The sequence below is a fragment of the Arachis ipaensis genome, chromosome B7 (genome assembly GCF_059453495.1).
Source record: "Arachis ipaensis isolate K30076 ecotype BB chromosome B7, ASM5945349v1, whole genome shotgun sequence".
NCBI classification, from domain to species: domain Eukaryota; kingdom Viridiplantae; phylum Streptophyta; class Magnoliopsida; order Fabales; family Fabaceae; genus Arachis; species Arachis ipaensis.
Window position 1 is genome coordinate 117,916,457 of NC_142442.1, and position 23,476 is coordinate 117,939,932.

The 23,476-nt window shown below is 35.6% G+C and overlaps 1 non-coding gene across 1 annotated transcript; it reads right to left on the reverse strand.

Moving 5' to 3' along the window:
* Nucleotides 1–16,415: 16,415 nt before the first annotated feature.
* Nucleotides 16,416–16,523, reverse strand: LOC148553867 (small nucleolar RNA R71). Its single transcript, XR_015893158.1, has one exon. It is a non-coding gene; the product is annotated as a small nucleolar RNA R71 (small nucleolar RNA).
* Between the last annotated feature and the right edge of the window lie 6,953 nt (nt 16,524–23,476).

The window sequence follows — 23,476 nt, forward strand, 5'->3', positions numbered from 1 at the left end:
GTATAGACCATTATATATTTCTGAAAAGTCTTGGATGTTAGCTTTCCATAGCCGTTGAGAGCGTGCCATTTGGACTTCTGTAGCTCCAGGAATGCTCCTTTGAGTGCATGGAGGTCAGAATATGACAGCATCTGTAGTCCTTTCTCTGTCTCTGAATCAGACTTTGCCAAAACTCCTTAATTTCAGTCAGAAAATACCTAAAATTATCATAAAACACACAAACTCAAAGTAGAATAAAACTTAAACAAAACATAACAAAAACTATATGAAAATGATGCCGAAAAGCGTATAAAATATCCACTCATCAACTGACTATGCTTCATTGCATACTCTATGTGTCTGTCATGCTTTGTGACTTGTTCTGATAACAAGAATTTATGTTTTATATGCATAACTGCTTGATGATTAATGGTGTTAGTCTACCATTGCATACCTAATAGTATTAGGTCTGGCCAAATTAATACTAATGATTTATGTATATGGGACACCAATGGGTTATCATAGACAAAATAGAAGTTATAGGTGATGCGATTCGTGGGGTTTGGAAGTGTTAGAGTTTATGAAGTGAACTTCGTTTCAACGTATAACCTTTATTCGTGTCACGTGAACTTGTGCTATCTCTTCATTGATTTTATTTGAATTTCTTCTTTTAGATTTCCTCGTTAGCATATAACTTGCTTATTTTTCAACCTTACCTTATTGTTCTTGTATACCTTTGCTTGCCAGCGAGTTTAATTGCGTACTTGAATTCCTTTAAATATCCATCCTTGACAATGTTTATACTTTTGTTCATAAATTTTGTTTTCTTTGATCTAAGTTTGAATTTATTTTATTATAAAAATTTTTTAGGATGAAAATTTATTGTAAGGTGGGCAGAATGTAACCACCAAAGTTTTTAGAAAATTAAATAATGAGTTATTTATGATTTATTATAATTGTTGAGAATTTTATTTTAATAAAATTATTTTACTGATAGTAATTAAATAGAGTTTCATGATAATTGAAGTTTAAATTAATTAGAATTTTATTATCATCTTTATTATAATTGAATATTTCACATCATTTCAGTAATTAAAAAATAAGAAAGAATTGTATAACTTAATTTAAGTAATTTTTATTATAAATAATTTATGATTTAATTTGAGTTCCTTATTTTTAGAAAATAATCTATTAAGAATGATTAAATCAATTTTATAAAATTCTTTGAGTTAATTAATGTTTTTGTATAACTTTATTTTATATAATTTGAAACTAAAGTTCTGGTAACAGAAAAATAATAAAAAGTTATATCATTTAATTTGAATAATTAATATTTTAGGTTTAAATTGTATTTTATAAATAATAATAAATCTATTCATTTTATAAATTAAATTAGAAATAATTATTAGAACTCAACAATATGTTGATAAATTGTGTTGTTAAATATTTTTAATGAAGTGCATTTACTTTTAAATCTATTAGTCTACTCATTATATCTATTCTATCCATATTCTTTTATACAAACTTAACCTTAACCCTAAATTGCCAAATTAATTCGAAAACCCTAATTCCCAAATTCTAAAACCCTAACCCCAATTTTGACCCTCCTTCACCGTCACTCAGCCGCACCCCTACTACCCCTCTTTACCCTAATGGAATGCACCCATACTTACAGTGAGGAGAAGAAGAGAAGGGAGGAGAAAGGGCTGTCTCGCCATTACTGCCGCCACCCTGGATCCCATCGATGTCGTCGAGCAAGACGGAGATGAGGGAGTGACGTGCGAGGGAGAGCGAGGAAGACAGAGAGAGAGATCACGAAGGAGAAGAAAGGGAAGGCGCCACCTCTGTTGATCACCAGGTCGTCGCCATCATGCTTGATCGCTGCCGCTGCTAGAGCTCGTCACCATCCTTGTAGCCATCGTCGTAGCCACGCAGCGGCCGTCCAGTCATCGTCACCGTCGAAGGGAAGAGACGCGAACCAGGGATGATCCAAGGGAGAGGAACTCACACTGCATGCACTGCTATCGCGGCCAGACCTCCATGGAGCTGTTACCGTCGCACCGCCGCTGCGAGCTGTCATGGAGCCACCCCAAGGAGGACCCGTCATGAAGAGAGAGAGATAGAACGTGTGTGAAGAGAGAGAAGGAGTTGCAAGGTGGTTCTGCCACCGTTGCCACCGTCTGAGCTATCACCAACAGAGGCTGTCGCTAAAGGAGTTCATCGGAGCTACCGCTGCTCTATCCTTGGTTCTTTTTAGGTACAATAAGTGTCTCTACTCTGAAAACCCTTTTAATTAATATTCCATTATATGTTGCTGAAGTTCTAGGGATGTAAATGTCATAGCGTTGAATTTCGGATATTGCATGTTGCGATTAAAGTCGCTGTTGTTGCTGTGAGAGTGGAATGGAGCTGTGGTGGTAACTGCTGCTGTTGCAGGCCAAGAAAAAGGGATTTTTGGACGCATTTTGGTTTTATGAATTTTGGCAATTTCTTAAAATTAATTTACTAACAAGAATTGTTTTCAGTTGATATTAATATGAAAAATATATTTCTATGATTTCGTAAGTTCTACGAATTGAACTGAGTTGCCTTGAATGAATGTAAATGCTAGTTTGAATGGTTTATTGATTGATTAAAGATGTTTAATCGGGTTTTGTACTTGGATTAAGGTTATTATGATGATGATTGGACTGTGGCTGTTTCAGATTATTGTGTTGAAAAGCTCGTTTGATTAAATACTATGTAAAATAATTTTCTCAGTTTGCAGTTTAGTTTGATATTGATTATGAATTGGCGGTTCAAATGATTTAAGATATTGGAAAAGGGTCTTGTTGATTTATTGGAAATGATTCTGAGAATTTGAAAGTGATTTGAAATATTGATAGGCGTTTGGTTAGGTTTGGTTAGGACCAAAAAAGGGTGGCAAAGTCCGAGTTTTAGAGGAGATGCGGCCGAAACTTTTATAAAACACTGAAACTTTGTTTGGAGTGTTATTCAAAAGAAAATTTGATTTAAGGATCATATTATTTGATTTCGAATTATTAAGAAAAGCTTTATGTTTTGGTTTAATTAAAGAACTACATTTTAAGGAATTATGATTCAAGGAGTTTAATGATTTTAAAGAACGAGATTATTGGCCGTCCTCCCTAAAGTCTCGAGACCCTGCCGTGAGGTTTATTTAATAAATAAATCTTTTAGTATTTACAAGAGGTTTAAATCTGAAATGGTTTTGAAGTTAGTTTGGAAAAATCTTGATTAAGTAAGAATTGAGTTTTGTATGAAAGAAGAACTTGTTTTAAGTAAAGTGGTTTTGGATAAGGTTATAAGGAGTGGTGTTGGTTTAAAATTAAAAATGATTTGAAGAGAATGTGATTACTACCTGGCAATGATTGTGGTGTTATACCGCTTGTCCGATGTTGAGTATATATTGTGTTAAGTATATTGATTAAGATGGATTGTGGGGATCGTGGTTATTTACCGTCCACGGGTTATGAATGTGTTTGTGGAGATTGTGGTTATTTACTATCCACGTGAGTGTTGTTTTTCCAATTGAAGATCTTGCAAGGTTCGTGGTGGTGTATCGCTCACAATGGTGGGGTTCATGGTGGTGTACCACTTGCCAGGTGAGGATCGTAGTACTGTACCGCTCACTGGTTTTCAAGAGGACAATATCCGGGTTAGCTGCCGGATGTGTTGGGTTCTGGCAAAGTAACCGACGCGTGAGCTCATGGCCAGTTGGACATGCATGCATGATGTTGCATTTGTATGCTTTGTTTGGGTGTGCTTAAGTGTTTTGGTTTGCTTATTTGTTAACTTTTGTTTAACTGGTAATTGTGATACTTGTTGTAAATGTTCTTTATATTTGTTTGCCTTGAATTTGTTTGTGTTAGTGATTGATTCTGTTTGAGATTGAGTTTCGATGGTGAATTATTTTTATTTGGGCCATAGGCCGACATTTGGTTATATATTGGGCTAGAGGCTATGATTGGTTGTGTTTGGGCCGGAGGCCATGAATGATTGAATGTAAGTTTTAGTTAAAATGTCATTTTGCTTGAAATTCTTGTAAGAAAAATACAAACTTTAGAGTTGAATAATAAACTGCGTTTCGAAAATAGTTTTATTTAAAATATCTTCTTACAACAATTCTTAAAAATTTCCTTACTGAGAACCCTTTTGAGGACAATGTTCTCACTCCCCCCACAGACTCTCTTTTTAGGACGGACGAGGAAGCTGAGGAAGTTTTATTTGATAAGTCCTTAGATGTACTGTTTCTATTTATACATATATTTGTCATAGTTTTCCCTCGCCTTTGTCATATAATTTTGTAAGAAGGATAAGAGTTGTATGATATGTATGTATCTAACATTTGTATACTTGTATAAGAAGTTTTGTGTATATGTATATACATATCTATTTTCAAGTTAAAAGAATTTTCGATTTCTCAAAGAAATAGCGATCTGGTATTCGAGTTAAAGGCTCATATTTAGTTATTATTAAGTTTAGAAGTTGTCATAATACCCGAACTATCAGAGTGGCACAGCCGAAAGCGTGACATTCTGGTAGTGAAGGTGTTACATATTTCACAACTGATGTAAACCAGTTCGTGCATGGACTAACATATCACAGTTAAAATTGTGTATTAAAAACCCCTAAGTTTTATATATTCTTCTTAATGTATAACCTCTTATTAATCTATATTTATATTCATATTATATTTATATTCTCCTTTTTCTTATTCACCAAATAGTTCTTTATACCATACCATATAATTTAATGGCTAAAAATTTAATCTTTTTTTAATTCCCGTACTAATTTATAATGCAATGAGTACACGTACAACTATTTTCACTAGACTTGATTCTTCAAGACATTATTCCTGACACATTGATATCTTACAACATGCACTAATTACTTATGTCAGACATTTATATCTTATATCTTATATGTACTTACTATAGCCATTACCATTTTCAAGAAAACTATTACATCTGTATAAAGTACATCCACACTTTGCAATTCATTGCTTTTTTTTTTCAAAGATATTTCAACAACTAACAAGTTGCTCCTACTTCTTAAGTTTATAGTTTCTTTCTTCTTCGAATTCAATACTAACTGTCTCTTCAATATCATATCTTTTACACAAAGTCATTTTTTTATACTATTATACGTTTAAATCTGCTTCTTATTTTTGTTAGTTACTAATATCAGAAATAGACACTACTCATTTCATGCCTCCCAAATTTGACCATGACAGAATTTTCTTATATTTTGATCAAAATTTTGTACTTTTCTAATAATTATTTTGTATGTTAGTATTTAAACACCTTTTAATTTTTTTATGTATTAGATAATGCATGACTTGTCTTCAATTTTTTATCGCACATACAAAGATCATCTCAAGGAGAGGATGTTATTTGATGATCTGAATGATAATCAAATAGAACTGCATTTGGGGAAAGGCAAAACTTCTGGTTATATTCTATAGTTTAGAAAATTTACTGAAGTTCTACTCTCTTGGTGTGCGAAATTAGAACTCACACAACTTAATCGGCAAGTGCACCGAGTCATCCAAGTAATACTTCAGGTGAGTGAGGGCCGATCCCACGAGGATTGTCGGACTGAGCAAGCAATAGTTATCCTGTTGGACTTAGTCAGGTAAATAGTAAAAGATGGTTGTTAGTGTAAAACACATAAGTAATGAAAAGCAAGTTAATAAAGCAAATAAAGAGATTTGGTTTAAAACAATGATGAGAAAACAGTTAAGGCCTCAGAGATGTTTACTTTTCTGGATTAAAACATATTACCAACTATTTTAAAAATGAGTGATTCATTCCATGGCAAACCATAAGTGATCAAACCCTAATCTCTTAGTGATTTAATCTGCTCTAATCCTCACCAAAAGCCACTCTCGTGGTCATTCAATTCAGATCAGAGGGTGAAGTTCAAAAAACTAGTTTAGCGCCACAAAAACCTCAATTACCCAAAGCTAACAGGATTTATGTCACATATCCCAATTAGTTCATGTAATTAGAAATTTAGGAGGAGTGTTTTCAAGCTGTAGCTCAAGCGAGATAGCTCTCTCAAGAATCACAAGAGCTCATGCAGAATAAGGATTATACTCTTGTTCCACTCAAATTCATAAGATTAAGAACGAAAACAACACCTTACAATTGAATCAAATATTAATTAAAATAGAAGAATAATAATCTTAATCCATAGAAATAAACAGAGCTCCTAACCTTAACCAGGAGGTTTAGTTGCTCATGACTTACAAAGAAAATATGGTTTTAAAAAGTTGCAAAAGGAAGAAGATCCTAAACCTAATTGATCTTCTCCTTTAAATACTAACCTAATAATAAATGCTAACCGAAAAGATATTATTTTAAAATAAAGATTACAAAGATAAAATAAGAGAAAACTTAATAAGTGCTAAATCCACTTTGGAGGCCCAATAGAATGTGAAACAGATTGCTTGCTGGCGTTCAACGCCTGGATTGGGAGTTGAACGCTAGAGAGGGAAGCGCGCTTCTGACTTTCTGCCCCCTTGATGAATGGGGATTATTGATGGTTTAGAATTCACAAATGAATTTTCGTTGCAAGTATAGTTTCTAAACCAAACAATAAGTCTTTCATACAAAAGATTTTTTGTCACTAGTACAAACCCCTAAATTTATAAACCGAAGTATTGGAACCCCGGGTCATTCTCCCTAGGAATTGCAACAAAGTGTCTTGTTATTGGTTATGAGGTATGTTTTGGGGTTTTTGGGATAAGAGACATGAAATGTAAATGGCAAGGAAGTAAACTAATAGCTACAAAGGTCTTGGCAAGGTTTGGTGGTCAAGGATCTCTATCCTAATCACTAACCACAACATGAGAATTGGCAAGGATCAATCCCACTAAGTCATCCTTTAACTAATAGTAAAGGAAAGTCAAGTGAGCTATATCAATCCAAGTCCACAAGTCCTAGTTCTCCACCAATTCAATTAGTGAGATCTAGAGTTAATGGCTCCCAATCGTCAATTACTTGGACATTAGTAACTCAAGAGTTCCTAAGTTACCTTCCCAAGCCAAGAGCATTAAATTCTACTCTAAAATCCAACCATGCATTTTATTAAACACTTGGAAGACATAAAAGGAAAGCATAGTAAAATTGCAAGGAAAGTAAATCTACACTACTCAATTGTAAGGAAAGTAAATCTACACTACTCAATTGTAAGGAATTAAACAATAACAAATCAAATGAACAATAAAGGAACATGAAAACATAAATTGCATCAAAGAGAAATAAAAGAACAAAAGTGCATCAACATAAAAGTAAAGGATTACAAGAATTAAATGCAAAACTAGAGAGAGGAGAAGTAGAATAAGAAGAATTACAAAAAGAAAAGTAAATCTAAGTATGAAATTAACCTAGATCTAAGAATTCCTAATCTAGATCTAACCTACTCCTAATTCTAGAGAGAAGAGAGAGCTTCTCTCTCTAGAAACTAACTAAAACATGATAAAACTAAAATAAAACTCACTAACTACCTAGATGTTTCATCCCTCTTTAATCCTTGGGTTAAATAGCATCAGAAATGAGTTAGATTGGGCCCAAAATGCCTTAGAATTCGCTGGCCACGAGTTGTATTAAGTGAATCATGTGCAACCATCGGCGCGTACGTGTACTGTGCGTGTGTGCGCCCCTATGCGCGGTGCAACTATAGCAAATCTTATATCATTTCGAAGCCCCGGATGTTAGATTTTCAACACAACTGAAACTGCATTATTTGGATCTTTGTAGCTCAAGTTATGGTCGATTAAATGCGAAGAGGTCGGCTTGACAGCTTTTGCGATTCCTTCATTTCTTCATGAGTTCTCCATTTTTAGATGCTTTTCCTTCATCCCCTCAATCCAATCCTTGCCTCCCAAATCTGAAATCACTTAACAAACATATCAAGGTACCTAATGGAATTAGGGTGAATTAAATTTAGCTATTTTAAGACCTAAAAAGCATGTTTTCACTCTTAAGCACAATTAAAGGAGAATTTACAAAACCATGCTTTTTCATTGAATAAATGTGGAAAAAGATGATAAAACCCTCTAAATTCAACACAAGATAAACCCTAAATATGGGGTTTATCAAATTCCCCACACTTAGATCAAGCATGTCCTCATGCTTAAACCAAGAAGGATAAGAGAAGGGGTATGGACATTTATTCAATGCAAATAACCTAAATGCATCTATCTATATGAATGCAACTAAATGCAAAATGATTCTACCTACTTGGTTAAAAATAAATCAATCCTCCAAGAGCATGTATAAACGGGTAGGGTTAAGGTCATATGACGACTCATGAATCCTACCAATTCAAGTATAAAAATGAAGTTCAAGTAGACTTGCAAGAAGAACGCTCATGAAAGCCGGGAATTAAGGAATTGAGCATCGAACCCTCACCGGAAGTGTTTGCACTCTAGTCGCTCAAGTGTGTAGGGTCGATTCTCTCAATTCTCCCCTAATCATGCTTTCCAAGATTTGTTTTTCATCTAACAATCAATATTTATTTCATGCATGCATACAACTATCATGAGGTCTTTTCATAGGTTGTAATGGGGTTAGGGTCAAGGTAAGGATGCATATTTGGTCAAGTGGACTTGAAATTTGAATATTTGATTACCTTAAACTTCCCACCTAACCTATATAGCAACCTATACAATTCTAAACAAACCTAACTACCCATTCTTCACTTTTTCACATACTCATGCATTTTCTTTTTTCATTTCACAACACTTATGCATTGATCTTATTGAGCCTCACTTTGGGGCATTTTGTCCCCTTTTTATTGTTTTTCTTCTTTTACTTTCTTTTTCTATATTTTTTTCTTTTATTCTTTTTTTTTATTTTTTTCTTTCTTTCAAGTGACATACAAGAACATCAATGCATAAGATCTATACATTTAATTAATACATGAGTATGTACCAAATTCCCAATATTTCCAATAAAAATACAAAACTACCCTTTTATTCACCCAATGTCCCGAGTTTTTCCACACTTGAATGATACTCACACTCACTAGCCTAAGCTAATCAAAGATCCAAATAAAGGACATTTATTATTTTCCGCTTTAAGGCTTGTAATGTGCTAAATTAAGAACAAAGTGGGTTAATCGTAGGCTCAAATTAGCTAACAATGGAAGATAAAAGGTAAGGCTACTCGGGTAAGTGAGCTAAATAAAATGATGGCTTCAATCATACAAATGCATGAATACACAAAATAATGGACATAGAGAATCAAACAAATCAAGGATCACAATCATAAGAAGAGAACAATTTCACACAAGAAAGAAACTAAGTAATTATAAGATGTAACCACATCAATAGGCTCAAATCTCACAAGCTTGTGTTATTAGCTCAAAAATCATGTTCCAAAATAAATTCTTTCAAGCAAGTTCAACAAAAATTTTTCAAATTGGTAGAATGCCCTAAAACAGTTTCTTGGAAAAGAAATAATTGGTAGGATGTCCTAAAACAGTTTTTTGGAAAAGAAATCATCACCCTATCATGCAACCTATCATGCAATACAACCACTAACTACATTGGTGTTGAAAGAGGAAATTGTTACCCATGGAGATCGGTCGGACGACCTCCCCACACTTGAAGATTGCACCGTCCTCTGTGCATACAAAGAAGAGCAAGGTGGATGAGTTGTTACAACTAATGAGTTCCGTCAAACGATTGTGCGGATGACTTGTTGGTTGCCCCATTTTGAGACTTCCCTTTTTTTTTTCTTTCTTGGTGGCCAACCTAAAAGGAGAGAAAAAGAAAGAAAATTAAGCCTATAACAAAGATAGCAAAGCAAATAGAACATAGGCAGGGGCGAATGCCAAATAAGAGTAAAGTTCTCTACTACATGGTAGCTAAGCATGTGAGTGAGAAAACAATATAAGCCAAGGCATATCATTAAGCTTCATGCAAGAGTAAAGTCAAGGCATGAAGAGCATATTGAGCATCAAGATCAAATAAGAAAGAGTGGGTCATGAAAGACAATATGAGCTCACATCAATGCACAAGGGATACAAGAGTCATAAAAGATTAAGCATTGATTTAAAAATTTCATCACCCATCAATATCAAACAAGTCAAGAAGTACCAAAGCAATGCAAGAAATTCTCAACAATTGAGTAGGAGAATTCAACACCATTATTAAAATAAGAAACTTGAAAAAATAAAGTAAAAATAAGCTATAAAAACAAAATGAAAATGCAAAGAACAAAAGTATGCAAATGCAGTGGACAAAAGAAAATGGAAGATGGGAAAAAAAACTCTTTTTTTTTACCGACGCGGACGCGTCATGCACGCTTACGCGCCGATGCGCATTTTGGCCGAAGGGCGTGCGCGCACGCGTGGGTGAGATTATGCGCGGGGCACAGTGTCAGCCCAAGGTTGGCCCAACTCTATGGAACATGTACCAGGAGGGCAAGTGGCGCTATCGATGCGCGCGCGCATAGCGTGCGTGCACGCGCATTACGCAATTAGCATCAACGATGCGTACGAGCCAGGTGAGCGTACACGCGGGTTGGTTTGTGCCTTAGGCCCAATGTTCACATAGTGCAGGCCTAACTTTCGGGTTTTTGGCTGGGGTGGAATTTTTGCATCCACGCGTATGCGCCATGTACGTGTGTGCGTGGATGGTCGAAAATGCTTGGGCACACGTACGCGTGGATGGTGCTCTGTTTTTCAAAATTTTTCTATGTTTTTGCACCAAACCAAGCCTTCCAAACCTCCAAACAGCTACCAAAATACCCTAAAACCTAATTTAACCTACCAAACTACCAAATAAACTCAACAAACAAAACAAAACATGAAATTAAACCTATTCTATCAATATTTACAAAAGAGAAAAAATGAAAAGAGTTTACTATGGTGGGGTGTCTCCCACCTAGCACTTTTGTTTATTGTCCTTAAGTTGGACTTATGGGGAGCCCTTCTCAAGGTGGCTTGTTCTTAAACTCATCTTAGAACATCCACCAATGCTTGAGTCTCCAATAAGCACCATTATTCAAAATTAATAACTCCAAGCTTGGGTAGAGTTCCTCACAAACCATGGGCTCCCAAAAGTGGTCCTCATCTTGTAATCCGGGATCTCACACTTTGTTTTCACACCCGTCTGTAAGTCGAATCTCATTAATTCGTCCGGGTGGTAAGCAAGATGAATTCTCAATGAAGTGACCAAACATCCTTCTAGACCCATGCACTCTAGGTCTACACCAAACCTTGCAATCAAACTTTGGACATGCAACCATAATGAACCTAGAATAATATTTCCAACCACTAGCCATCTCCCTTTTACTCTTAAAGCCACAAATATGTCTAAGTTGACCATCCGTCTCAAGCAAACCATATTCAAGGGGAATAATAAAGCTTAAGTATAAGGAGTTTACCCATTTGAATGAAAGAATGGATGGTGATGGCTTGGGGAGAGGTATTTCCAATGTCCTTGCAAGCTTTACTCTCTTATGTTCTTCCTTGGTCACTTCCACCTCTTGACAAAATTCTTCAACTTCAATCCTTTGTTCATCAATTTCATCTAACTCTTCTCCATCACTCAAATCATATATGGGAGGATTAGATAAATCTACCTCCACATTGCTTCCTATCTCCTTAGGAGAAGGTTCTTCAAACTCAAAAGATTCACCACCAAGAAGATTGGATGCATAATCTTCATCACCAAGGGAGCTCAACTCTTGCTTCATTCCCTCCAAGTCTTCATTCAAAAATTATTTTGGAGGTTGTGCACATTCCTCCTCAACATCAAATTCAATCTTCTTCGAGGGGTTTTCTTCAACTTTATGTTCCCATGGAGGTTCCGCATCTCCTAAGTCTTCAACTACTTCTTCCTCTTCTTCAATGATCATAGGCTCCTCTAATTGCTCTAATACAAAATAACATCCCTCATTTTCCACCGGAGTTTCCAATCTCCCCTTCATGCTATGCTTTTCAATTAATTCTCCACATGTGACCATGGGAGTGCTTTGAGTGCTCAAGCATTGGGCGGCTAAAATGCTTACTACCTTGGTCAAGGTAGTCACAAATTCTAGTGTCTCCCTTTGCATTTCTTCTTGTCCTTGAAGTATAAGGCTAAGGGTTTCATCCATTGAGGCTTGGGGTGGATAGGAGAGTTCATTGTCTTGGAGAAAGGGTTCACGATAGGAAGGTGGTTCTTCTTGATAAAGATGTGGTGGTGTGTATTGAGATGGTTCTTGGGAGTAGTAATCTTGGAATGGTGGTTCCATGTATGGCTCATATGGTTCAAAAGGTGGTTGGTGGGATGGATATGGATTAGGGTCATAAGGAGGTTGATGAGCGGATAATTTATACGCTTTTTGGCATTGTTTTTACATAGTTTTTAGTATGATTTTATTAGTTTTTAATATATTTTTATTAGTTTTTAAATAAAAATCACATTTCTGGACTTTACTTTGAGTTTGTGTGTTTTTCTGTGATTTTAGGTAATTTCTGGCTGAAATTGAGGGACTTGAGCAAAAATCAGATTCAGAGGTTGAAGAAGGACTGCAGATGCTGTTGGAATCTGACCTCCCTGCACTAAAAGTGAGTTTTCTGGAGCTACAGAAGTCTAAATGGTGCACTCTCAATTGGGTTGGAAAGTAGACATCCAGGGCTTTCCAGAAATATATAATAGTCCATACTTTGCCCGAGCTTAGATGATGCAAACTGGCGTTCAACGCCAGCTCTCTGCCCTATTCTGGAGTTAAACGCCAGAAACAGGTTGCAAAGTAGAGTTAAACGCCAGAAATAGGTTACAAACTGGCGTTTAACTCCAAGAAAGACCTCTACATATGAAAGCTTCAATGCTCAGCCCAAGCACACACCAAGTGGACCCGGAAGTGGATTTCTGCATCATTTACTTATCTTTGTAAACCCTAGTAACTAGTTTAGTATAAATAAAACTTTTTACTATTGTTTTTACATCTTTGGATTATCTTTTGATCCTTGGATCACGTTTTGGAGGCTGGCCATTCGGCCATACCTGGACCTTCACCACTTATGTATTTTCAACGGTAGAGTTTCTACACACCATAGATTAAGGTGTGGAGCTCTGCTGTTCCTCATTAATTAATGCAAAGTACTATTGTTTTTCTATTCATTTCAAGCCTATTTCTTCTCTAAGATATTCATTCACACACAAGAACATGATGAATGTCATGATTATGTGACGTTCATCACCATTCTCACCTATGAACGCGTGCTTGACAATCACTTCCGTTCTACATGCAAACAAGCTTAAATGTATATCTCTTAGCCTCCTGATCGTGAGATCAGAGTCTTCGTGGTATAGGCTGGAATTATTGGTGGCCATTCTTGAGATCCGAAAAGTCTAAACCTTGTCTGTGGTATTCCGAGTAGGATCTGAGAAGGGATGGCTATGACGAGCTTCAAACTCGCGAGTGCTGGGCGTAGTGACAAATGCAAAAGGATTACTGAATCCTATTCCAGTATGATCGAAAACCGACAGATGATTAGCCGTGCGGTGATAGTGCATTTTGGACCATTTTCACTGAGAGGACGGGATGTAGCCATTGACAACGGTGATGCCCAACATAAGCTTGCCATGGAAAGGAGTATGAAGGATTGGATAAAAGCAGTAGGAAAGCAGAGGTTCAGAAGGAATAAAAGCATCTCCATACGCTTATCTGAAATTCTCACCAATGAATTACATAAGTATCTCTATCTCTATTTTACGTTTTATTTATCTTTTAATTATTAAAACTCTATAACCATTTGAATCCGCCAGACTGAGATTTACAAGGTGACCATAGCTTGCTTCAAGCCGACAATCTCCGTGGAATCGACCCTTACTCACGTAAGGTTTATTACTTGGACAACCCAGTGCACTTGCTGGTTAGTTGTGCGAAGTTGTGACAAAGAACTAAGATTATGAACGTGCGTATTAAGTTTTCAGCGCCATTACCAAGGAATGAACGATCACGATTTCCCACACCAAGTTTTTGGCGCCGTTGCCGGGGATTGTTCGAGTTTGGACAACTGACGATTCATCTTGTTGCTCAGATTAGGTAATTTTATTTTAATTTCAAGCTTTTTGTTTTTATTCTTTTATTTTCAAAAAATTTTCAAATATATATATATATATATAAATTATCCTATGGCTACAAAATTTTTCAGAATGAATTCTAGAGTTTCACGATGATCTGTTGAATTCTGGCTGGCTGTGAAGCCATGTCTAATCCTTTGGACTGAGATTTCAACTTATCATCACAAAAGTCCGTGGATTCTCATCTAATCAGCTATTATATGCCTGATTTGTATCTGCTGAAGCTTGGCTGGCCATTGACCATGTCTAGTGTTTTGGACCGGAGCTTTCACTGAAAGCTTGGCTGGCTAGTAAGCCATGTCTAATTCCTGGACTGGAGTTTTAGACTAACATTGCATGATTCCTGGAATTCTCATTAGAAATTTTGAAATCCTTATTTTTCTTTTTCCAATTAATTTTCGAAAAATTACAAAAAAAATTATAAAATCATAAAAATAAAAAATTAATTTGATGTTTCTTGTTTGAGTCTTGTGTTAGTTTTTAAGTTTGGTGTCAATTGCATGTTTATCTCTTTCTTGCATTTTTCGAAAACTCATGCATGATGTTCTTCATAATCTTCAAGTTGTTCTTGATGATTGTCTTTGTTTGATCTTTAGTTTTTCATGTTTTGTATCTTTTCTTGTTTTCCATATGCATTTTCAATTTGTTAGTGCCTAAACATTGTCAATTTCTGAGTTTGGTGTCTTGCATGTTTTTCTTTTCTTAAAAGTTTTCAAAAATAAAGTTCTTGGTGTTCAGCTTGACATTCAAAGTGTTCTTGGTGTTCATCTTGACATTCAAAGTATTCTTGCATGCATTGTGTGTTTTGATTCATAATTTTTATGTCTTGTGTCTTTTTTGTGTTTTTCTCTTTCTTCATTAACAATTCAAAAATCAAAAAAATATCTTTCCCTTTTTCATCTCATAAATTTCGAAAATTTGAGTTGACTTTTTCAAAAATTTTTAAAATCTAGTTGTTTCTTATGAGTCAAATCAAATTTTCAATTTAAAAATCCTATCTTTTTCAAATCTTTTTCAAAAATCAAATCTTTTTCATTCTTTCTTTCATATTTTCGAAAATTTCAAATTGATTTTTAAAAATCTTTTTTTTTATTTTGTTTCATAATTTCAAAATCTTTACTAACAATTAATGTGATTGAGTCAAAAATTTTAAGGTTTGTTACTTGCCTCTTAAGAAAGGTTCAATCTTTAAGTTTTAAAATCATATCTTTTTGTTTCTTGTTAGTCAAGTAATCAACTTTGATTTCAAAAATCAAATCTTTTTAAATTTCTTTTTCAAATCTTTTTCAAAATAAATGTCAATCACATCTTTTTTCAAAATCAATTTCAAAATCTTTTCTAACCTCTTATCTTTTTAAAATTGATTTTCAAATCTTTTTCAAACTAATCCTATCTTTTTGTTTCAATCATATCTTTTTCAAAACTACCTAACTAATTCTCTATTTAAATTTTCAAAAATCACCTTCCTCTTTTTCAAAATTCCTTTTTAATTAACTATTTTTTAAATTTTAATTTGATTTAGTTTTATTTTCTTTTCTTAATTTTTGAATTTTAACTTTAATTTTAAATTAAAAACAAAAATATTTTTCTTTTCTTTTCAATTATTTTCGAAAATTCTTCTCTCTCACCTCCTTCTAATTATTTATTTATCTACTAACACTTCTCTTTCTTAAAAATTCGAACCCTCTCCCTCTTTCTGTGTTCGAATTTTTTTCTTCTTCTACTCACATAAAGGAATCTCTATACCGTGACATAGAGGATTCCATATTTTCTTTTCTGTTCTCTTCTTTTTCATATGAGCAGGAACAAGGATAAGAACATTCTTGTTGAAGCTGATCCTGAACCTGAAAGGACTCTGAAGAGGAAGCTAAGGGAAGCTAAAGCACAACTCTCTGGAGAAAATCTTATAGAAATTTTCGAAAAAGAAGAAGACATGGCTGAAAATAATAACAATGCAAGGAAGATGCTTGGTGACTTTACTGCACCAAATTCCAATTTACATGGAAGAAGCATCTCAATCCCTGCCATTGGAGCAAACAATTTTGAGCTAAAGCCTCAATTAGTTTCTCTGATGCAACAGAACTGCAAGTTTCATGGACTTCCATCAGAAGATCCTTTTTAGTTCTTAACTGAATTCTTGCAAATCTGTGATACTGTTAAGACCAATGGGGTTGATCCCGAGGTCTACAGGCTTATGCTTTTCCCGTTTGCTGTAAGAGACAGAGCTAGAATATGGTTGGACTCTCAACCTAAAGATAGCATGAACTCTTGGGATAAGCTGGTCACGGTTTTCTTAGCCAAGTTCTTTCCTCCTCAAAAGCTTAGCAAGCTTAGAGTGGATGTTCAAACCTTCAAACAGAAAGAAGGTGAATGCCTCTATGAAGCTTGGGAGAGATATAAGCAACTGACTAAAAAGTGACCTTCTGACATGCTTTCAGAATGGACCATCTTGGATATATTCTATGATGGTCTGTCTGAATTATCTAAGATGTCATTAGACCATTCTGCAGGTAGATCCATTCACCTAAAGAAAATGCCTGCAGAAGCTCAGGAACTCATTGACATGGTTGCAAATAACCAGTTCATGTACACTTGATGAGAGGAACTTTTGCCAGTAAAGAATTTCATAAAAACAGTCGCGTTGTAGATATAGTCTCTAAACCGACAGAAATCCCTTCGTACAAACGTTTTGGTTGTCACAAGTAACAAACCCCTTTGAAATTGATAACTGAGTATTCAAACCTCGGGTCGTCTTCTCAAGGAACTGCAGGGAAGTATGTTCTTATTATTGGCTATAAAGTTGTAAATCGGGGTTGAGAGTGAGGAATAAGTATGACAAATAATTTAAATGGCAATTAAAAATAAATAAATAACTGTAAAATAAACTTTTGGCAAGGTATGAGAAATTGGAAGTCCAGACTTAGTTATCCTTATCAATAATAATGAAAGTTGAATCTTAATTCCACTTAGTTGACCTTTACTAAAGCAAAAGGAAAGTCAAGGGACTAATTAGTTTGATCTTCGAATCCTATTTATTTCCTAAGAAAAGGTTGGGATTATTGAAGTTCAGTTCAATTAGCAAAGATAACAGTTATCAATTACGTTGAGCTAAGATAACTCCTGAGTTACTGCTTTCTTAACCAAGACCAAAAGGGAAAAAGTAAATTTGCTGGAATAAAAATGCCTTCAGATGTAAAGCAACAATAACATAAATTAAAGAAAGCAATCATAAATTGAAATACCTCAAATAACATTAATAAGAGAAATTATAATCTAACATGAAGAGTTCATAAGCCAATTTGGCAACATAAAGTATAGATATGAATAAAAGCAGTAGAATAAAAATATAAAAGGAATATTAAATCTGGAAATTGAGAAGAAGAAATCCTAATTCCTTTAAGAGAAGTCCTAAATCCTAATCCTAAGAGAGAGGAGAGAACCTCTTTCTCTAAAAACTACATCTACTCCTAAGATTGTGAATGTGAAAGCCTCTTTATGAATGGATGCATTCCCCCACTTTATAGCCTCTAATCTGTGTTTTCTAGGTCATAAACTGGGTCAGAAATAGCCCAGAATTCGCTGGTTGCGAATTCAAACAAGCTGCTTTTTCGTCACTGCGACGCGGCCGCATGAAGCACGCGGTCGCGTCACCTAGCGTCAGGGCAACTATGGCATATATATATCAAATCAAAGCCCCGGACGTTAGCTTTCTAACGCAACTAGAACCGCGTCGTTTGGACCTCTGTAGCTAAAGTTATAGCCGTTTGAGTGCAAGAGGGTCAGGCTGACAGCTTTGCAGTTCCTTCAACTTCTTGTATTCCTTCCACTTTTGCATGCTTCCTTTCCATCCTCTGAGCCATTCCTGCCCTGTAATCTCTGAAATCACTTAACACACATATCAAGGTATCTAATGGTAATAAGATAAGATTAATAATAAGCAAATATAAGATCAAAGAAGCATATTTTCAATCATAGCACAAAATCAGGAAGGAAATATAAAACCATGCAAATATTATGAATAAGTGGGTAAAGAGTTGATAAAATCCACTCGATTGAGCACAAGATAAACCATAAAATAGTGGTTTATCAACCTCCCCACACTTAAACATTATCATGTCCTCATGCTAAGCTCAAGAGAAACTATAAAGAATGAAGAGGAATGGTATGAAATGCAACCTATCTATATGAATCTAAGTACATGCAAAATATTTCTACCTACTTGGTTTTAAAGTAAATAAATTCTCCAAGAATAAATATGAACTGGATTTCACTAATTCAAATCATGAAAATGAAGTACAAATAGACTTGCAAGAAGAAAATAGCTCATGAAAGCAGGGAACACGGAATTGAGCATCGAATCCTCACTGGTAGTGTATACACTCTAATCACTCATGTGTTTAAGGTTCGATTCTCTCAATTCTCTACTAATCTTGCTTTCTAAGGCTTTCTCTTCATCTAACAATCAACATAAATTTAATGCACAGATACACATATCAAGAGGTCTTTTAAGGGTTGTAATGGGGTTAGGGTCAAGGTAGGATTGTATTTGGCCAAGTGGACTAAAATCTGAATCCTTAATTAACTTAAACTTTCCACCTAACTTTAGACAATCCATGTAATCATAACACCACATCTAACTATCCATTAACCATGTTTTTCATATATTTATGCATCCTGATTTGAGTACAATTCATATACATTGCTACCAACATTTACTTTGGGGATTTTGTCCCCTTTTTCTTATTTGCATTTTTTCTTTTCTTTTTCTCTTTTTCATTTTTTTTATGATTTTTTTCTTTGGTTTTTCTCAATGCATATGATTAAATTATTGAATGCATGAACATGTCCTATGATGACAAGTCATCTTAGCCTAGTTTCACTAGTCTTTTTCTTTTGTTTTCAATTGTTTTTATGCACTTTCTTGAGCCATAAGTAAGCCAATTGGGTAGAATTTCATATTTCCTTTGATTCAATCAACCATGGATGAACTAATGCAATTTCATGAGATTTTGTGCTATAATTGTCATATATTATGAAAGAATAACAAACTCATGATTTTGAGCATAGCTTTGATGTGTTTGATTGATTGATGATAGGACAAAAGAGATTTGAAGAAGGTTGAAGAAAGAAGAAAGGGCAAGGAGCAAGAGAGAACAAAAAGCTTGAGCAAAAGCTTGCCTCAAACTTTAGCTCAAACTTTTGGAAGAGTGAATTCACATTGGATGGAGCAAAAGCTTGCGCCAACGTTTGCCTCAAGCTTTTTGACAAACGTTGGCGCCACACACCAACACCCTGGAGGAGAAAAGCTTGCGCCAACGTTTGCCTCAAGCTTTTTGGCAAACGTTGGCGCCACACCAACATACCCAGGGGAGAAAAAGCTTGCGCCAACGTTTGCCTCAAGCTTTTTGGCAAACGTTGGCGCCACCATCAACACACCCAGGAGAGCAAAGGTTTGCGCCAACGTTTGCCTCAAGCTTTTTGGCAAACGTTGGTGCCACAAGGCATACAAGAAGGCCCAACGTTTGGCTCAAAGTTTGACCTCAAACTTTAGCCCAAACGTTGGTAGCAGCAAAAGGGGGCAGCTGATATGAAAAGCTTGAGCCAAAGTTTGCCTCAAACTTTGACTCAAGCTTTTATGATTCATGGCCCGGTTCACAATGGGTTTCTCTCCAACTCCAAGACCAATCAACAGAGGCTTTTATCAACCCAATTCCATCAAGAGCAAAGGCCCAATTCAAGGCTTGAAGACCATTTGAAGAAAGTGTATAAATAGCTTAGGATTTAAGTTTTCAGGGAGCTTCCTGGGAGAATTTTTACATACTTACAGTAGAGAGCTCACCTTTACATTTTTGAATTGTTGCTTTAGAAATCAAGAGAATTAGGAAGGAGAATTGATCTCTCTTCTTCCTTGTTCTTGCTCAACACTCTTTACTTTTCTTGCTTTGGATCTTGGGTGAAGAATTGAAGAACTTCTGTTTCAATCTCACGTTGGGATCTTGTTTAATTTTCTGCATAATTGAATTTCAATTTCTGTTAATTGCCTCTTCTTCTATTCATTCTGCAATTTACTTTTCTTTATTTCTTGCAATTGAATTCTACATTTGGATCTAGGAAGGCATTGAGATCTAGACTCGATTATCTAGTCTCTTGGATCCTGAGATCTGGAGTTTTCATTTTAGATTCTCTGTTTAACGTTTTTTCAAGTTCATTTACATTTCCGTTTTAGATCCGGTTCAATTCAATTCTTCTTCTACTTTTCAGTTTAGTGCAATTTACTTTTCCTTGTTTAAATTCTGCAAACCCACTTCCCAATTCCCTTTATAATTCAAGTAATTTACATTTCTTGCACTTTAAGATTCAGCCATTTACATTTCTTGCAATCTAAGTTTCTGTAATTTACATTACTTGTTCTTTAAGATTCAGCTTATTTACTTTTTTTTCTCTTTAATTTTCTGCAATCTACCCCTCTCCCTTTACATTTCAAGCAATTTAGTTTCTGCAATCACAAATCACCCAACCAATACTTGATTCGCTTGACTAAATCAACCACTAAACTAAAATTGCTCAATCCTTCAATCCCTGTGGGATCGACCTCACTCACGTGAGTTATTATTACTTGATGCGACCCGGTGCACTTGCCGGTTAGATTGTGTGTTTGGAATTCGTTTTCCAAAAATACACATCAAGTTTTTGGCGCCGTTGCTGGGGATTGAAATAGATTGACAATGATTAAGTGAGGTGGTAGTTTAGATCAAGCACTTTTTCTTTAATTTTGACTAACCCACTAACTGTTTGAAGTTTTGTCTCAACTGACTACACTCAATTTTCAAGAGTACCACTGTGTGTTCCGTTTGTTGATTTATATGTCACAGGAAAGAAGAGAGACCAGAGGGAAGGATATCATTGAAGAAGGAGTTTCTGAGAAAGAAGAACACCACAACATGAAGCCGCAACTCATTACACTAATCAAGAACAATTGTTCCTATGGTGGAAATCCATTGGAGGATCCTAAACAGCACCTATCCATTTTTCTGAGGACTTGTGGTGCTATCAATCTCGATAGTGTAAATCATGATACCTATAAGCTCTTGTTATTCCCTTTCTCACTGAAGGATGAAGCGGCACAATGGCTTGAAACCTTTCCCCAAGGAAGTATCACTAGTTGGGATGATTTGGTTGCCAAGTTTCTAGCCAAATTCTCCTCATCCCAACAAAACATCAAGATGAAAGAGGGAATACATCCATTCATACAAGGAGAGGAAGAACCATTGTTCAAAGCATGGGAAAGATACAAGAAAGCAAGTGACAAAGTGGGTTTCCAAGCGTTCTATGAAGGATTAACCTCAGAAACAAGAAGAGCGGTAGATTACTTCTTAGATGGCCTACTCAAAGCAACAACAACCGGCTAAGGAACTGCAGAGTTCAATGACAAAAGAGCCAATAACCAACACTCATTTGAGACACCACAGAATGCAATTTCAGAAAAGGAAGTAATGAATCTTGAAGGAGTGAAGGCAGTCATGAATCAAAACAAACAGCTACACCAGCAAACTCAGCAACAATTCGAGTCAATAGCTAGACAAATTGATTTTCTACATTCTACTACAGTGAATGCACAATTTCCACCATGGAAGCCACATTCTTATCTAAGAATGAGGGAATCTCAACATCAGGAACAAAGGGACTTCAACTACAACAACCCCAATTTTCCAAACCTGCAAAAACACCACCATACCAACAACAATCACTACATACCACCACACTACCCACCCTTCCAACCCCCAACACCCCACAACCAACCAATCTCACAAGACTCTCAGAGGATCACCAATATGGAGATCTTAATAGAGAGAATGATGAAACACCAAGAGGTGACAATGAAGAACCAGGAAGCCTCAGTCAGAAGAATTGAGAAGCAAATGCAACAACTGGCTAAGAACCTCGCAGAAATGGGTGAGAAGAGGGCTAAAGGAAAAGAATCACTCATCCAGGATGAGCATCACAGAGCAGAGCCTCACTTAGGAGGACAATGGGACAAGGAGAAGGAAGCTCAGAATCTGAGCTGAGCAAGCATAGAGGATGTCAAGCTAGTGACAATAAAAGAGCGCTTGTTGGGAGGCAACCCAACCGGAGGTAACTATCTTTTCATATCTATTTCAATAAAAAGGTTAATTAGTTTTATCTATATTGCAAGGAGCTAAGCTTGGTGTTACACACCAAAACAATCTAAGGGAGAATGAAGGATTCTAAGTTTGGTGTTTCACCAAAATTTCATCATAAAATATATTCTCACCTACTGCATAATGCTAGCTTCAAGCATCTAGACGAACTAGTTAACTATTATGCTGTTTCCTAGTTTTTAGTTCTATTACCTTTGAAAAAGAAAAAGAGTTTCACACATGGTTAATCTGATGCATGAGAACCATTGGCAAGGTACTAAGTTTGGTGTTCCCACACCAAAGTAAGTTCAAAGGCCCACAAATAATTCATGCATGCTAACCATAACACCAAAGTAAGTTCAAAGGCCCACAAATAATTCATGCATGCTAACCATTTTTCAAGTGCTTGGGGAACAAGCAACTTTCAATATCACTACAGAGCACCATACAAACTTTTGGAAGATTTAGCATCATCAATCAAAGAGGTGAAGGAGGAATGTGAAGACCAGCAATGATGATGAGGAAGAGGACAGCAAGTAAACTCCAAAAGGTTGTATTGTTCATTATCAGATATTGCCGTGATTAAAAATGATATTATACCCCTATCTGTCCTTTTGTCTAGTATAGTTTTTCTGCAATTCAATAATCAAGATGCTTGATCATTTACAACACTATACTCTCCAAACTTGTTTGCACTCAATATTTCAAAAATGCATCACATGAAAGTTCTTTGAAAAGAAGGATTAAGGAATTAAACAATTTTGAGGCAAGCAAAAGATTAGGAAAAGTGGTGGTTCTAGTTGTATAATCATGTATTGAGGTTGCATGCTTATGAAAACTTGCATGGGAGCTCATAGGCGGGACATAGAGTTCAAAGAAGTGTTGTGGAGATTCTCAAACATTTATTGATCCAAGAAGCAGCAAACAAAACAAAAGAAAATAAAGAAAATACAAAAACAAAAAGAACATGGCCCAAGGCTCTGAGCATCAATTACTAGGCAGAGAAGAAGAAAAGAAACAAGAACTCAAAGAGTTGTTATCCTAGTAAATGCTTGTGGTCAAATTGTGTCAAAGAGAGAGGCTTAAGTAAGTAAATCCTTAGGGGTGCTTTAACACCTAATACCTTAAAACCAACTGGTTTAGGAGTATTGATTGAAAGCTTATCTAAAGAGCCGCTTTGAGACATGACACTTAGAGTCAAGGCCAAAGCACAGCAACTATAAGCTGC